Genomic DNA, 18774 nt, shown 5'->3' on the forward strand with positions numbered 1-18774 from the left:
AAACAAGTTTTTTTGTTAGTTTTGTAGTACAACAGCTTTGTTAAATGACTAACAAATGCGGAAAATTTGTAGATAATTTAATTCTGTGGAAATTAATGTAAGTACAGCCAATAAAATGTAAATAAAAACTTTCAAAAATCAGCTTTTTATTGAAGCAAAACAGATGAAAGTAGTCAAATGTTTTCTGTACCTAATAAACATTATTCTTAATATATCAAAACAAAAATAAAATACTTGAAATGATAATTGGTAACAGAATAACAAATCTCAGTTTCAGTAATTACTCGAAATTTCCTCCTTCACAATGTAGTCAGCACTCTGCCCTACGTAAAATATTTCCGGCAGCTTTCAGTTTTCTATCTTGATCGTTTCGCCTTGTACTAGTCACTAAGCTACGTTGATTATGCTGAATCACACGTTGTTCATCATTAAGATTATGATTTACTTGTTGTTCAAACGAAAACTAACACGTTGAAAGTGACACTTTCGTTGGTAAATGCTGATACACTGAAGAATGCTTAAAAAATATTTATAAGGTACAGAAAAAAATAATACAATTTTTCTGTCTTTTTCATCTGTTCTACTTTAATAAAAAATCGATTTTTAATAGTTTATATTTACTTTTTTATCGGCTGTATTTAGATTAATTTTCTCATAATTAAAATCTCTATAAGTTTTGTTACAAAATATTCCGCATTTATTAGTCATTTAACAAAGTTATTGTACTACAAACCTAAAAAAAAAAACGAATTTTGTGTTTTATGTCGGATGTTTCAAAAACTACTGGTGTTACAGTTCTAGGACCAGTTTTATCTTATTTACCAGCTAAAATTACATAAGAAACCACCAACTTTACTCATTAATTTTATCCCAAAAATTACAGTAGGGCTTCTTTTTATTAGAAGAGCTGAATTCCGGGCGAAATGTTTCGCTAGACGCAACTCGAAAATAAAGCGTTTCCTAGACCCATGTTTGTATGAACTATTTTCATTATTTTCCCCAGTGGAATAATGTCCTGAAAGTTTCAGCGTTTCTCCGTGGGACACTCTGTATATAACCAGGCAAGAAGTAATATCACAAAATACTATATTTTTGGCTGTTAAAAAACCTAATTTTTTCATATTTTTTGTTTCAGGTGAGTGATGTTTTCGTACTTAAATATCTGCTGAAGTAAAATGTGTGAACATTTGATATTCGAAAAAAATATAAGTATAAATTATAAATGAGCGTCTTATTAGATCTGTTTTTGAGATTGTTATTGGCCACAATTTTTGTTGCTTTAATTTTGCAATGAAGCAATTTAATTAAGGTAAGTATGCATTTTTGATAAATTATTAAAAATATATTTTATTGAAACCACTCAAAAGAAAAAATTAGAACATTAATAAATAAGTAACCTTCCGTTCACTTCTTTACGTTGGCTTAGTGCGGCTAGTCCTTTTTTAATGTCTGATTATTTTGAAAAATTTCAAATATTATTTTGGTGTTTTTTTTTTTTTTTTAAAAACTTGTTTCGTGTAATTTTTATTAATTGTTATTTATATAGAACTTTACGAGTTTGATAACTGCAAGCAAATTTTCATAAAATTATTGCACAATAATTTATATTTTCTGCCAATTTTAAAAACTAAATTTATCAAAATCAATTTGATAAAACTTTAATGTCTTTATTGTTATACAGAATACTAAATTTTGGCTCATTTTAAGGATTTCAGGAAAATTTTGTTAAATGATTCGAAAAAAGAATAGTGTTTTTTTCCGTTTCAAACGATTAAAATTATGGGCTTTCTTTGAGTAATATTTATCAGAAGCATATGTTTCGTTAAGTTTCTATTAAGGGACGTTCATGTCAATCCGGGACTTATGTTAGACTACAGTATAAATGGGAATTCCTGTGCTTTCTGTTGATTATACGCATAAGATACAAGTGTCAAATATTACCGCATGGCGCGCTGGCGTGAAACATCGTTAAACAACAATAACAGTCAGTCGTAAAGAACATGGCGGCCAACGTAGTGAATGGATATATGTGGAACAAGGCGTTATAATGAAATTTCTCGTGAATGAAGGCATTAAACTCGGTGAGATTTATTCTCGACTCCTTGCACATTACGGTGATGAGACTCTTAGTCGCAGTAAAACATTTGAGTATTGCAAACGTTTTGTGAGTGACGATCCCGGTCGAGGTGTTTCAGAGCCAGCAAAGTTATGCCCTCAGTTTTTGGGATAATATTAAGTATATTACTGCAAAGTTCTTCAACATGTACACAGTGCTCTCAAGAAAAAACGACGTGGTGCGATCACTAAAGGCGTTCCGTTCTGTTTCTGTAGTGTAATGCATGACCACGTACAGCCAACCGCACGTCATGCATGCTACAAGATCTTGGTCGGGAGTTATTGCCATACCCCCCCCCCCCGTACATCATAACCTCCGTAGGGGAAGACGACATCCACCTTGTGACGATTCCGGTCGGTACACCACGACCTCCCCACCGTTCATAACCCTGGTAGGCTTTAATGGAGGTTGTCTTTTTGACCCTCTAACTGATTACATCTTTCATTCATCAGCCAGGCCCCAGTTGGGATACCACCGATTTAAATGCCTTGCTAGACGCCTTTTTCTTCACTGTAGGCCTGTGAACTAGCTAACCGAGTTCGCGGAAGCACAAACCCCGCGCCTAGTTCTATATTTTAAACAAGCTATGAGTGACTGTAAATGTCTCATAATATACGAATCTATTTCAGTAATAATTATACACACCACAAGAAATGTTGATCGCAACAACGAAATTTAGACCTAGTTCCCTTAGTGAACTCAAATTGGTCAATTCTAAGCCTTTAATTCAATTGCAACTTCGAACTCTGGTCTAGTCACCCAGGGAGAAAAGGACGGGGACCACTCGGCTCCATCGCAGAGTCCCGCGTGGCATTTACTTCATCACGTAAAAACTACTTTCATCAAGATTGTGCTTCACTTCTCGGCTGCATGGACAACCATGCTCTCGGTAATGCAGTCGACCATCCCGTCACAGCGATACTGTTACTCATTCATAAACCACTCTCGTCGAGACGGCGCTACACCTCACGGCTGCATATATAACCCACGTACATATATGAACCTCGCTTTTAGTGATTTTCACCTGTTCGGGCTCTTGAAATTGTTATTTTTTTCTGTTTCGCCTCCGGACCCTCCATAAGGTATTACTTCAGAGGATGATATGTATGAATTGAGGCTTGTACAGTCTCAGGTCGACCATTTCTGAGATGTGTGGTTAATAGAAACCCAGCCACCAAAGAACACTGGTACCCACGATCTAGTATTCAAATCCATATAACACAGTAACTGCCTTTACTAGGATTTGAACGTTGAAACTCTCGACTTCGAAATCAACTGATTTGAGAAGACGCGTTCACCACTAGACTAACCCGGTAGATATGTTCTGAATTTATTAAAAATTGATTACTTCGGATTGACCTGAACGCCCGTCGTACAATTTTAATTAAAAAAATAAAATATCAGTCAACAGAATTGCCTCTTGTGTGCATAAGGATTTAATTGAGAGGAAGACAATTCAAAACCGGCTGGATTACTTTTTCTTTTTTTTTTAAGTTAATTGTACAACGGGCTAAAATTCTGTTATTAGTTTCTAATTAAAAAAACATCTCGTCTTATCGATTCAACTAATGTAATAGGATACAAAAAAAATGTAATGTAATAAATCGATCTCTACACTAATATAAGTACCTGCGAACCCCTTTTTTTATTTTTTCTGTTTAGCCTCCAAAACCACCGTAAGGTATTAATTCAGAGAATAAATGAGGATGATATGTATGAATGTAAATGTAGTGTAGTCTTGTACAGTCTAAAGTCTACCATTCCTGAGATTTGTAGTTAATTGAAACCCAACCACCAAAGAACACCGATATCCACGATTTAGTATTCAAATCCGTATAAAAGTAATTTCCTTTACTAGGAATTGAACCTTAGAACTCTTGACTTCGAAATCAGCTGATTTGATAACGAGTTTAAACACTAGGCCAACCCGGTGGGATACCTGCGAACTCTGAATCAACTTATCTGGTAAAGTTTTATGGAGGATATCAGAAAATCAAACGAATGAAACGGCCGATCATAAATTGCTGGATTCTAAATTTAATATTAAAAAAAAAAAAAAAGGTAATTTATGTTTAACATTTATTTATTTTTTGGTGGTATTAAGATTGTTAGACCTTATCTGTAATTAGTAATCGTCATCGAATTGTTTTCCATCACAGATAATTAGTTTCGATGTTATTATCCTTTTGCTTTAAGTGTTTTTCCGTGCTTCCGTATTTGTACTGGTATAATGTAACAATTACTTCATAAATTGTAATTGTATTTGAAATAATAATAGATAGCTCATTAATTATTTTTCATTAATTAATATTATATTAATGAAACGCTAGATTAAATAGATATGGGTAATTACATATTGTATTAGGTAAGTTAATTCATAGTCCTTTTACCTGTTGACGCAAGAGAGTGGTTTTTCTGATTATCTGATATGAGCCTTTGAATACGTTGGATTATAAGAAATAGTGTTCCTATTAAATAAAATTTAATATTATTATTACTATTTGATTCTTAACACTCTCACTACGTTACGAATTTAATTTAAACAGAACCTTTTATACAATTCAAATGACATTATACAAGGAAGATAATTTAACGAATTATGAAAAGTGTAAGGTAGAGAAGAGAGATAAAAAAAAAGTAATATAGATTTGGTGTTAATTGAACTTCAAATGAATAGAGACCAATGTAAATTTAATCAAATATAAAAATTAAATTAAAATTACCTTTCACTTTTTCTGATATGTTGTCTATATATAATCCTATAGAATAAAAAAAAAAAAAAAAAATGTTATCTTTGCTAACGTATTTGGTGTGGATAATATTCTATTATTACGTCTTACCTTAGGTTATATACGGTATCAATAATTTTATTACATTTTTTACACTTAGTAAATTTAATCTCTGTTTATTAATATTACAGTAGTAACAAATCGCCTTTAAGTAAATTAATCCAACTGTGATGTATAGTTGTTGATTAGTTCGTATAAAATAATACACTTATGTAATAGAAATTTGTTGTCTGACTAAGCCAATTTTTTAATTGTGTCTTATGAGAATTAAATGCGATATTTATATAATCGTAAAATTATTTTAAAATAATTTTTTTTCTCACTTAGCATATTTCTCACATATAAAAAAAAACCTATGATTATTTGTTTTATTTTAATTTTGCTAGACTTAAGTTCTTATTACTTGACCTGCTGAGGTACGTGTTTAAAAAATTTTCTCGCATTAGGATTTTAAAATTAGCCAGTAATTTATTACGAACGCCATACCAGTATTTTTCTAAAATCCACCAGAATTTTAGAACATATAAAATATTTTGGTATACAATTAGCTTGTTTTTGCAGTAAAAAGAAAATAATAAAAAAAAATGTTTATTTGCATCACTGTATTCTATGAAAACGGTTTATAGTATTATTTTATAAAGTTTTATTACAAAAAATTTGAAGTTCTAAAAATTGAAAGCTCTTTTAACATAATACATAATTCCATCGCGAATTATTTTCAGTTTTTTAAATTTTATTTTATGGTAATTTTTTCTCAGTATGATTGATTAATGCTATAAAATACAAAAAATTCGTACAAAAATTTATTTATTTCCAATATTTCAATAACAAAATGCATACCGTAAAAAAAATAAAAACATTCTTTGCTCCATATTCTTAACTTATTGGAATTTTTTTGCACATTGGCACGAAGCCAGTGCGTAAACTTGAGTTTAATGAGATATTAATGGGCTTCTTACAAAATTAGATAATTTATTGAAATAAAATAACAATACAAAAAATTAACTGACCGGGTTAGTCTAGTGGTAAACTCGTCGTCCTAAATCAGCTGATTTCGAAATCGAAGTTCTGAGGTTTGAAAGACCTAATAAAGGTAGTTGCCTTTATTCGGATTTGAATATTAGATTGTGCATCCCGGTATTCTTTGGTGGTTGGATTTCAACTAACCACACGTCTCAGGAATGGTCGGCCTGAGTTTGTTCGGGATTACACATTTACCGGTACAGTTACATTACACTGATAAGTACTTGACTCTTTAATTGTTGATGCGACTATAAATAAAATTATTAAAAAAAAGTACACCAAATTTTTCATTTTAAATCGGCAATAAAGTGATTCATCTCTTAAATCACGTTATTGTGAGTTTATAATTAAATATTTGATTCCCCAGGTTTCCTTTAAAGGAAATTATTTTTTTTAAAAAAGAGGTAAAATTATATAATAAAATAAAGTTTCCATAACTTTTGAATTTCCTGAATAATTTTGAGCTGTATCTTTAAATTGAAAGTTATGAATTTTTTGCGGGACAACTGTATCAGTAAACCGTATTATTATTGTTTTTTTTTTGTTTGTTTTTTATTAATATTATTATTTGGAAAACATGAAAATATTTTCCTAGCAATAAATTATGAAAATTTTTTTCGAATCATATGGCTGAGTAGAGAATTTATACAAAGTAAAAAGGATCTTCCTAGTAATAGAAGAACGTTCTGTTTAACCAACAATGGATTCTGTTCTCTTAAAAATTCGCAAGTAAAACAACGATGCGCAGAATATCCACTTTTGCGGACTCACGTCTGGGGTAAACGACGGAAATACATGTGCCCTATGGTGTTGTATTATGTCACGTGGTATTCGATTCGCCCTGATTGATTATTTATTTAACACAGCAGTCCTCTAACGGTCTCTTGAGTGTAGAAAATCTCTCACCGGCAGTACAAAACCTGCGGAATGCGAATGCTGGTTGTCGCTTGGTTGAACATTGACTATCAACCTTAAATAAATTTACAATTTATTACCTAAATCATCCGTCCGATTAAAAATATTTATATTACAAATATTTTTAATTAAAATGAAAAAATGATTCTTCTGGCTCCAAAAAAATAGAATTTAAATCTTATATAATTAGCCCAAAAATCTCATCATCGATTCGATTAATCGATGTAGACGGCCGAATAACAGTACGGTACATCACCCATTACCAATTATTGTGTCATTCAATTAATTCATAAACAATTCCTCTTGCTACTCATATTGTTGTTGTGGGTCGTGACAATATTTTGTGCTGTTTGCTCAGAATTTACATAGATACCGTTCAAATGTCCAGCACGCTCTCAACATCCTCGCCTGGGAGAAACATATAAATGAACTTTCCCCATTCAAGTGGTCCTCGACGCCGAAACAAACGGATTTTTATCGGAGTTGGACATGGTTCACGGCTCGTCGATAGTTACACTTACAACCGCATTCAGTAGCGATATTATCACCCGACTCTAGCCTCATCACCATGCAATGGGCAAATGGTCATAATGACCTGACCTGATTCAGAGTAATAGCTTCGCGGTATGCCAGTATGACCGTTGTGATGAGGAGTGGAGTAAAGGATACTATTCTCAAAATCAGGTTGAAAGTCTGAGATGACTCGAGCAGCACATAGTCTGTTCCCGATTTGCGAGAGCGACCTTCATCCCTGCGATAAGGGCCATCACTAGACCCACTAGTCCAAGCCTCAATACCCTGATCGCTTTGATGTTATCTTCACATTACTAAACGGTAACAGCCGCTCTTGGCTGTTAACCTTTACACTTAGGTCAGTTTACAGATCGACAGCCAACACTTATACTCTTTAATTATATTTTTAAGATAATTATTTTTGCTCTGGATTAATGTTATTGTCTACTTATCGTTAATAAAGTCGTGATTACTGATAGCAATATTAATCGGATAGAAAAAAAATCTAATAAGTAAGTGAAATACGTATTATCCTTTAATCAAACCGATAACTGCGAATCTATGCCTGTGTTGTGAATGAAAAATTCTCATTTCACGGAGAGAAAACTATTCAACGGCAGGTACTTTTGAATAATGTATGTTGTTCAGAACCTATTACACGGAACTGCCGATGACGTAAACGATCTGAAATAGATCGTTTGTTCCCATTCTTTTGTTCCACATAACCTATAAAAATAGTGAAGTTCTAGTCGTATATGTGATTCGGATAAGGGGAAAAGAAAAAAATAGTACCGGAACGTATAGGTAAAATGCACGGTTAGATTCGAATCTATCTGTAGTGGAAGGGGGTTGGTTGATAGATTCATGATGACCCATCACGAAAGCAGCAGGACTGACATCAATATATTGACCGACTGGGGTTACGTATAAAAATACTAACTCCATGTCGTACAAGTAGTAATATTGAATAGAAATCACCCTATATTGTAAAGTTGTGTGATAATACATAAAATGAAAATGATAAGGGACTCTTGAAGTTACATTAAATTAACATAAATAGATTTAATATTTAGGTAAGCGTTCAAACTTTAATGAAAATAAACAGTTAACCAAGTTTGTTTAAATTGTCAGTTTTTATTATGCTTATTGTAATAAAATTAAAATAAATTATCAAATTAATATATTAACCAACACAGTTGACTCTCGATAACTTGAATAATTTGATTTCGAAGGGAACAAGAAATTACTTCTAGTTATGAATACTTCGATTAGAGTAGTAAATAAGCAAACTTCGAAATACAGATGTAAAATATTTTGTGCTAAAACAACTTAAAATATTTATTAATAAAACAACTTTAAATGTTTATTAATAAATATTATTGTGTGAAAAATAGCTTATCTAAAAATATGTTTAAGTTAATTGAAATAAAGAATAAACTTGGTTATGTTATTATCGATATATGTTGTTTTGACTTGTGTTAAACAATAAACACAGTAATGTACGGTATTAACGTGCGAAAAAGTCTGTAATTTTTTTTTTCGAAGAAAAGAAGCCGTTAACAAGCCAAACATGATGACAAGAACAAGCTACACTGCCGGTTGTCAGGAAAAACCCGACAAGTTAAAATATGCTTGTTTACCAGAATTCAAGTTAGCCAGACTCCACGGCAAGAACTTCGAGATATTGACAAACAGTGATTACGCTGATTTAGGTTTCGATGTAGTCATGGTTTTACGAGTTAAACAGATAATCATTCGATCACTTCGACTTATAGAGATTCAATTTTCAATAGTAATCTTTTTGAGTTATTCACGGTCTTTTTTCGAGTAAGGCAAACGAAAAAAATACATGTATCAAGAATTTCGAGTTATCAAGGTTCGTTTAATCACTTGTATATTAGCCTATTAGTGTATTAATAAGTTATCAAATTTTGAATAGAAAATTTTATTTTATAGTAAGTGTTTTTTAAAGATTTTTCAATCATAATGTTATAAACGTTCTATAACATTATAAATTGTAGTATATATAAAATAAATAAATAAAAATAAAATATAATAAAAATTCAACAAAACGAAAACAAAATACAGTATGGTCGCAAGTACTAGTAGTCGAACTATATATTCTACGAATAACGCGCGTGGGGCCGGGGCCGTATGTTTTAATACTGATAAGGTAATTTATCAGTTATGTCAAATTAATTTAAGTTACTATCAAATATATTTATTGCAATATAATAAAATACTAACAAATTAATTTTATTTTCCATAATTTTGTTCAGATCTGTCTTGAAATGAATGGATATTAACGGTAATAAATGCGTATATATACGAGATGCACGAGAAATAAAACAAGATGCTGGTGTTCTTTGGTGATTGGGTTTTGGTTAACTACACATCTCAGGAATGGTCGACATTTTTTTTTCATGTTTAGCCTCCGGGAATCACCGTCAGGTATTAAGTCAGAGGATGATATGTATCAGTGTAAGTGAAGTGTAGTCTTGTACAATCTCAGGTCGACCATTTCTGAGATGTGTGGTTAATTGAAACCCAACCACCAAAAAACACCGGTGTCCGTGATCTAGTATTCAAATCCGTATAGAAGTAACTCCCTTTACTAGTACCTGAACGTTGGAACTCTCGACTTCGAAATATGATGATTTGTGAAGACTCGTTCACCACTAGACCAACCCGATAGATTAAGAATGGTCGACGTGAGACTGTTCAAAACTACATTTTATGTACATTCATACGTATCATCCTTATTCATCTTCTGAAGCAATACATTACGATAGTTCCGGAGGTTAAGAAAGAAAAACGTTATCGGTCAAAAACCGAACAGAAACTTGTAAGAAAAAAGATTGCCGTAAGGAGATAGAACGTCTGTATAAAAATAACCCTCCAAAAAAGAATATTCATAAAAAAAAAATCGTTACAAATTTCATGTACGTGCTAGTTTATTATTTAGGGTATCTTAATATAAACCAAAATGAAAACCATAAAATTACAAAAATTATTTTCGTTTTTTATTTTATACAATAGAACAGCAAAGCCTTGGTATATCGCACAATAGCAAGTTACAAGTGATACAAATTATATTAATTAATATTAATGTTTTTTTATGATAATAATCATCCGCACAAAATTTATTTAATATGTACGAGTATGATGTGAATTTGCCTGAAGCAAAACTATTATGAACTAGAAAACTTTTACATAAAATTATAAGGTGAATACTTCTATAATTAATGCAATTATAAATTTAACAAAATATAATAATAGTATTTTTGTTAAATTATATCTCTCTGTACAAAATGATTACAAATGAAATATATACTTTCGATAGCTTATAAAAAATTAAACTGGTGTGTGAATAAATTAAATGATACGGTTTTACAGGGAATTTTTCTAAAGTTTATGTTGGAATATCTGCTCTGCTGCTGATGTCAGTGATTGATGTGTTATGTTATCAGTATAACAAAATGGCCGCTCTTAGTAAAGGCAGTTATTTTTATACGGTTTTGAAAACGGATACGGGGTGTTCTTTGGTGGTTGGGTTTCAGTTAATCACAAATCTCAGGAATGGTCGAACTGAGACTGTACAAGACTACACTTCATCTACACTCATACATATCCTTATCTCTGAAGTAATACCTTAACGGTAATTCCCGGAGGCTAAATAAGAAAAAAAAGAAAGAAAGATGGCCGCTACTGCAGTAGAGAAAACTTTTTGTGTGCTCGAATTAACCAAAACAAACTTTTTTGCTGTTGTGCAGGGACGTTTCAGAACAAAATATGATAATCACCACCAACAAGAAACTCTACGACTGGAATAAACAGTTTCAAAATGCAGAATGTCTGTGTAAAAAGAAAAGTGCTAGAAGACCTCCTGTTTCAGAAGAACAAATCAATCGTGTGCTTGATGTGTATCAACGTAACCCAGGCGAATCGACTAGATCAGCAAGTTTAGGCCGTGCAAGCGAGGAAAACATGGTGTTTAAGCATTGGTCACCACTTAGTCCAGACTTGGTACTACTTTTTATGGGGTTGTGTAAAAGACAAAGTTTTTGTACCACTCCTTCCTGTTGATATCGACGATTAAAACAACTCATCACAAATGCTGTTGGTACCATTGGCCGGCATATGCTTGCACGTGTTTGGGACGAATTCGACTACCGTGTTGATATCTGCTTTGTTACAAACTGGGCACACATTGAATATTTATCAATAAAAAATTATAAACAATTCTTCTGTATAATCATGTACGTAATCATCTCAATAATTAAAAAATAAATTTTTAATAAGCTATCGAAAGAGTTATGTTTCATTTCTAATCACTCTTTATATTGTTACTCTAACAATTATTAGAGTTTTCGCTTTCAAGATTGAAAGTAGAAATTCTGATCATTATATGAAAGTATACACTATTTTATATGTACAGATATTTATATATATATATATTTATTGAATTTTCATTCTTCTTATTCTGAATGTCAAAATTTAAACGATTTTTGTTTTTCGTACATAAGCGTAATTTTTTTTAAATTTTTTGTTTATAGTTATATTAATGCAATTTACTATAATTATTGTACCGTTAAAAAATAATTAATATAATTTTGGAAAGCTTTTAGCGATTGACTTGGATTTTCATAACGTATTTATTTTTATTTTTTTTTGAAATATTTATCTTTAGTCGTTAGGCATAAATTATGGAAAACGGATTCTGGAATTTATTAGTAGCTGTACGGTTTTGTATCAGATTACGAATTAAATGTAATTAACAATCGTCCTTTAATTTTGGGCTGTTAATTCAGAATGAATATTTGGATAAATAAATGAGCAGCCTATTTTAAAGGGAAAAGTTTTAATGTACTTATTGTTTGCTGTTTTGTCGTATTGCAATTTAATTAACATTTATTCATATTACTTTAATTAAATAAGTATTTAACCTTACTTAAATCATATGAAATATTTATAAAGGTCATTGCTTTTATTGTAATGTATTTAATGTAAAGATTAAGTCGGAAGGAAAATAAATTTATAAGTTTTCTTAATGTTACATTTCTTTCGCTTTTTTAAAATAGTATTTACATAAAGTAATATTATTTATTAAGTTTTACCAGTACAGTATTTTCTTAACTTTTTAACTAAAGAAAAAAAAATCGTTTTTACATTTTCTTTAATAATTTTTTCTATCCATATTTATGAGATAAACGTTATGAGATTTTCTTTATGGAGATTATCTCTAACACTTTTATATAACTTTTACGTAACAGATTTGACTGTTTTTTTTTTTCTTGAGCTAATGGATTGCATTTATATTTTATTTATTTTCGATTACAGAAACCTTTGTTGTGTATTCCCTTTGTTTTTACGTTTAATAATAATTTTAAAAATCCGACAGGATAAAAACAAATAATAATAGATTTTTCTCATATTTTACAACAAAAAAAATATTTCTTACAAGATTGCGTTGTAACAAAAACAATTCTTCCTAATTTAAAATTAAAGAAACACAGTTAGGATGTTCAATTTAAAAGAGGCACCGTCACTTAGTTTAATGTATGAATCAACTATTATTAGCAAACACTTATATAATAATTTACAGAAGGTGTTGAAAGTTATGTCTACTCACTACTATGCACTTGTCAACGTGTCAACACGTTGAACATGTTCCTGACTACTCTTGTTAGCGTTACCCTGTTTATTTATTGGATGGTATTGGTAATGTTTGCAATTCCTGCAGGTTGTGTGGATTGCTCTTATATACAATTTCCTTTAATTAACCTGACAGAAAGTCTGAAATAGTCAGATCAGGGGATCTTGGTGGCCATAATCCTTCAAAAATGACTCTTCTACAAAAAAATCTATTAGCCTCATCATAGTAAAACGAGCTGTATGACAAATGGGGGTGTCCTGTTGCAATCAGCAGTCACGCTCATCGTCTTGCATTAAGGCTAAGAACTGTTGGATAATTTCTTAGTAGACGGGAGCATCTACAGTTTTTTCAACAAAAAAAACAAGGGTTCTATTATTCACCGACATGAAACCGCACCATAAACCTATTTGTTCGTGGGCGTAGGGGAGTTTCAAACAAAGTGTTAGGGTTTTCAGTATCCCAGGTCCAGTAATTCTGACTGATTACATACCACGAAAGTAACACCCCGCTTCATCTTTAAAAAAACACTTGATTTAAAACGCCACTGTTACCAGCAATAAAGTTCTTCAACCGTTGACAATAATGGACTCTTCTACCATAATCAGCATTAGCAAATGGAATACCTACATTCGATACGGATAACATTTGAGCATCCTCTTCACTGCAGTGCGGGCTGAATCTAGTAAAATGTTCTTTTCCTGTCTTAGTCACCGCAAAGATTTATGAGATCTTATAACTGTCACTTTAATATTCTGTACGACCTGTGTCGGGCACATTTCTGGTCTAACGCCGTATCACGAAATTTTTTAACTAACTTCTGAATAACGCTTTTCACTGGTGCTACCTTTTCAAATTTCTTCTCCCTGAAATTTTGCCGAAACGCAACATGAGATTTTGTCTTTAAATATATTTCCATCACGATTACACGTTCTTCAACAGGTAACCGCATTTTAATAAACAACAACACAGGATTACGCAACCTTGTTTAAAAGCCACTGCTCGACACTGATTGGTAATACTCAAATGTACAAGTACTAAAGTCCTCCCCATTCCAGCTCCAGTCGTACCAACATCTTCCACATTATTTTACCCATCTCGCCAATATATGCATTTTAACGACAATATATGTATTTGGCATAAACTATTGAGAGATGGAGCCTCTTTTAAGTTGAACTCTATTACGAGTTTTTGATGGTAAAAGAATAAGAACTAGGTTCTCCCGAGGAAATTTTTTATAGGAGTTATCAACTTAACAAATGTGAAATTGGAATTATTATATAATTGAATCGTTTATGCTGGGTGCTGCTGTATTTATATGTCGGTTTTCGAAAGAAAAAAAAGCAGAATTAATAGTGGCGTAAAATGATTTTGACTTCTGTATTTTGTTACTTTATTAATTTTTATTTATTTGACGTTATTATATGTACAGTTTATTATTAAACTTAATTATCTTATTTTTAATCAAAATATATACTTATAACACATATAATTCTTCGATGAATTAGCTTATTTTTGAACTTTCGGTAGAAATTCCTTTCGAATAGCCTCTTTTTTTAATGCCGATTTAAATTTTGTAATTATTTTATTTCTTTGATATCTGGAGGGATTTCATTGAAAATTCCAGTACGTAAAAAGAATAAATCTTCGGAAAATCTATGTGGTTGATTTGGTCGGTTTGATGTTACATTTTCGCATGTTGTAAGCAGTGCGAATGTAATTTTATTCCTGCTGGCCATTTTTTATATAAAATATTACTAGAGTCTTATAGAAGTACAAGTATCGAAGAGGTAAGTAGTTTCATACTCTGAAAATGGCTAAGGAATTAAATGTTCGAGGTTTTTTTGAAATAGTTTTCATAATATATTTTTCTGCTATTGTAAGAGATAATATATTCTAATAGGCGCCTCCCCACATTGAATTCTATTTTCAATTAAAGCGTAATGTTTTGTTAATGTCCTCTGGGCAGAGATTACGAATAAAATAAGGTTTTCTACAACCATATTTAGTTCTTTCTGTAATGTCACTGTGTGGCCTGATCAATACAACTTTGAATCGATCACTATGTCTAAATATTTCGAACTATTCGCCGCATCCTATATCCTCTCGTAGTCGCAGTTAATAGTTTTGCATTTTATAATGCGCATTTGAAACAGCAGTGGCTGAACTGAATTAGTTCTTAAATACAATTATCTTAGTTTTATTTAAATTTATACTTAAAGCCTTGAAACCTTGAAACCGCAATTATAAAATGAATAGTAATAATGTCTTGTATTAAAGAGCTGTGAATAGTAATTATTCTATATTAAAGAGCCCTTCCGACTGCATTTAAATATTTTCGTTGAAGGACAAAATTTTCTTATCGATGTAACACCTGGTGAGAACTTAATTATTATCATTAAAAAACCTTAAATGTCAGCCCAGCTATTTCTACAACATGAAAAATATATTCAAACAAATTAAAATTGTCTGAAAGTTGATCGGTCACCCATTATTTTATTTAATTAAATACTGCATAACGGTGTTTAGTCCTTTATTTCTACACCTTGTTTTCTTTTCTTTTTTTAGTTGGATTTATTGTTCTTTTTTTTTGGCAGATGAGTTTTTATAATTTTTTTAATTATTCTTGCATTAATTAGTTTTACTGAATATCTCTTTAATTATTGAATGATCCTTCCTACTTACAGTTTTTGATATAATTATATCGTATTTTATGTGGATATTACATTTTATTAGTAGTTTTATTTTGTTTAAATAACTGCTGTCATTGCAAACATTTTAATTACATTTAGATCAGCATTTTATTATTTTATTCCCTGTTAATATTATCTCTACTTTATTAATAGATATTTGATGATATATTAACTTTATTATAAATTAGCTTCAGGGAAAGTTACCGAAGTAGTAAATTAAAAAGTGTTTAATGCTTTGTGAATAGTAATAATAAGTTTTAAAGTAATTACGTAATGACGGTATTATTATGTTGTTAAGTAGTTTTCTTTATTTTTAATATTTATTTAAAAATATATTATTAACGTATTGTTTACATTTTCATATTTAATTAAAACCTTCCATTTCTCTTTCTTCGTCTTACCCGTTCATTTACATACTCTCCGTGTTAAATTACTGTAATATTCATTATTTGTTGTATCATATTTCATTCCTCGTTTTTTACATTGTTTTTCAGATGTAATTTTTTTTAATTTCCTTTATTTATTTAATATGTAGATGTTTGATTTAAATAAAAATAATATACGTATTTATTTTATAGGAAGAGGGCTTTCTTTATATGTACGTGTAAAATAGTTTTAATCAATTGATTGCATAATGTTATCGTTATTATTTTTAAAATATTGGAGTAAAAAGATTTTTTTTAGATAAAGCTTATTTTCTTTGGTATAAATAACTTGTAAATTATTTTACAGAATTTTATTTTATTCCAGGAAATTTTTAAGCGAAAACTGCACGTACTATATAAACTGAAATGTATAATATAGCAAATTATATACAGAGTGTGTCACAAAGTTCTCCTAGGACTTTCATAAACTATTCTATCCGTAAAAATAATGGAAATAAAAATATGTTCTAAAATGCTTTGTTTGCGAATTAAGACTAGTGAAAGATTTCGCTCGGGTTTCAGCTTTCTCGGTGAAATGTCGTACTGAAATTTTTAGGACATTAATTAAGAGAGAGAATTAGTGATTTCTTATGGTTTTAAACTGAAAAATTTAATTAAGTAGGTCCCAGAACCGTATCTGTCGGTTATTGAAATTATTGAGAAATTTAGGGTGAAAACCAATAAATTGGGATAAACATTCTTGTTTTTTTATGTTTGACGTACAATAACTTTTTTAAATGTGTAAATTATAAACATATAAAACTTAAAAAACTTACAAAGAGTATAATTCTGGACAAAATAGTGTAAGATAAGTTAAATAAAACAAAAGAAAAGTTACAGAAATTAGAATTTTATTTAGAAACAGTACAATACCAAAGTGTATTTTTTGTACCAGTTTACAATAAATGTTCAAAAATGAGCCCGCCATTTTCAACACATTTCTTGGCACGCTTCTGTACTGCTTTTGTTGCTCTTTTTAGTTCTTCAGGCCTGTCCTTAAGTTGCTCAGCCGCGTCCATAATTCGGACAATTAATTACTCAGGAGAATGTATTTTTGATTTGTATACAATATTTTTCATCCATCCCAGATATAAAAATCTAAAAGCGTTAGATCAAGCGACCTTTGTGACCAGGAATATGTATCTCTACGACCATCCATTTCTCAGGGAAATGATGATTTAAGCCAGTGGAAACGGCGTAATAGAAGCGGGGAGGCGCGTTATCGTGCTGGAAGTATACTTTGCAACTCAGGGCTAGAGGGACATCTTAAAGTAGCTGCGGCAGTTCTTTTTGAAGAAAGTACAATCAGACCTTAGCATTTAAGGGGCCAGGTAATATGAGCGGTACAACCAGCTGATTGTGAAGAAGGCCTCACCACATTGACGGTAAATAGGTGTTAAAAATTACCTTCTACCGTTTCGTGAGGATTTACTTCGGCCCATATGTGCTCATTGCGTAAGTTGTTGACGCCATCTCTAGTGAAATTTGCCTCGACGGTAAACAAAACATAGTTGTAGAGTTGTCGATTTGTATTCCACCAGCTGCAGAACGCCAAGCGAAGCGAACTGTCTCCCGGATGTAGATTTTCAGCTGACTTTTTATGATAAAGATAAAACTTGTTTTGTATAAAGTGTCCTCCAAACCGTGGAATACCTAACGCCGATCCGCCTAGAAAGACGTCGTGTACTGCATCGATAATAATTTCATCAACAACAGTGTTGTGCAGGCCACATGGTTCGTAGCTGGTACGAATACAAGGTAGTGAACCTGTTTCCCGAAGATTGCCATAAATCTTGCTAATTGTTTTGGGATCTGGAATCCTGCAATTCGGAAAACGTAGTTCATATTCTACAGCAGTAGAATGGTAATACAATCATACATCCAAAGTGAACACCATATCAGCATATTACTCTGTTATAAATAAATATGGTATTACTTCAATGACAAACCGATCGCGTTCAAAGTAAAATTCACAGAAAACCTTCGCTAACAACAGCACAGTTCACAGTAACCTATAACCCATACTTAATTTACCTTACAGAATGGTCTAAACACTAATACATTCTTGCGCATTGTTAATCAGCTGTTATTTTATTGCCAACTTTGAAATAATAATTTTTTAAATAATTTATTGTATTTTTGTCATTAATAAAAAATTATTATCTAAGTAATTTTCATTAATTTATGTTGATTTTAAATTTGATGTGAAATTTTAATTTTTTACACTAAGTTTTGTTTTTTAAATTTTTACGTCACCAAAAAAGAATTTAGTAATATACTGTTTCTATAAAATCCGAATCTTTCAAATTTTTTTCTTTTTACTCAACTTATCTTACAGCATTTTGTTCAGAATTAAATTACTTAAAATACCATTAAAACTACCAATTTAACAATGTTATTGTACGTCAAACAACAAAAAAAAATTGGGGTAAAAGGGGTTTTTTTACCCCAATTTATTGATTTTCACCCAAAATTTCTAAACAAAATATTGGAGATACGGTTTTGGAACCTATTTTATTCTATTTTTCAGGTTAACAACCATAAGAAACCACTAATTCTGCCCCTTAATTAACGTTTTAAAAATTTTTATACGACCTCATTTCACCAGAGTAGCTTAAATCCGAGCGAATATTTTCACTCACTACCC

The sequence above is a fragment of the Lycorma delicatula genome, chromosome 5, assembly GCF_047948215.1.
Source record: "Lycorma delicatula isolate Av1 chromosome 5, ASM4794821v1, whole genome shotgun sequence".
Lineage (NCBI taxonomy): Eukaryota > Metazoa > Arthropoda > Insecta > Hemiptera > Fulgoridae > Lycorma > Lycorma delicatula.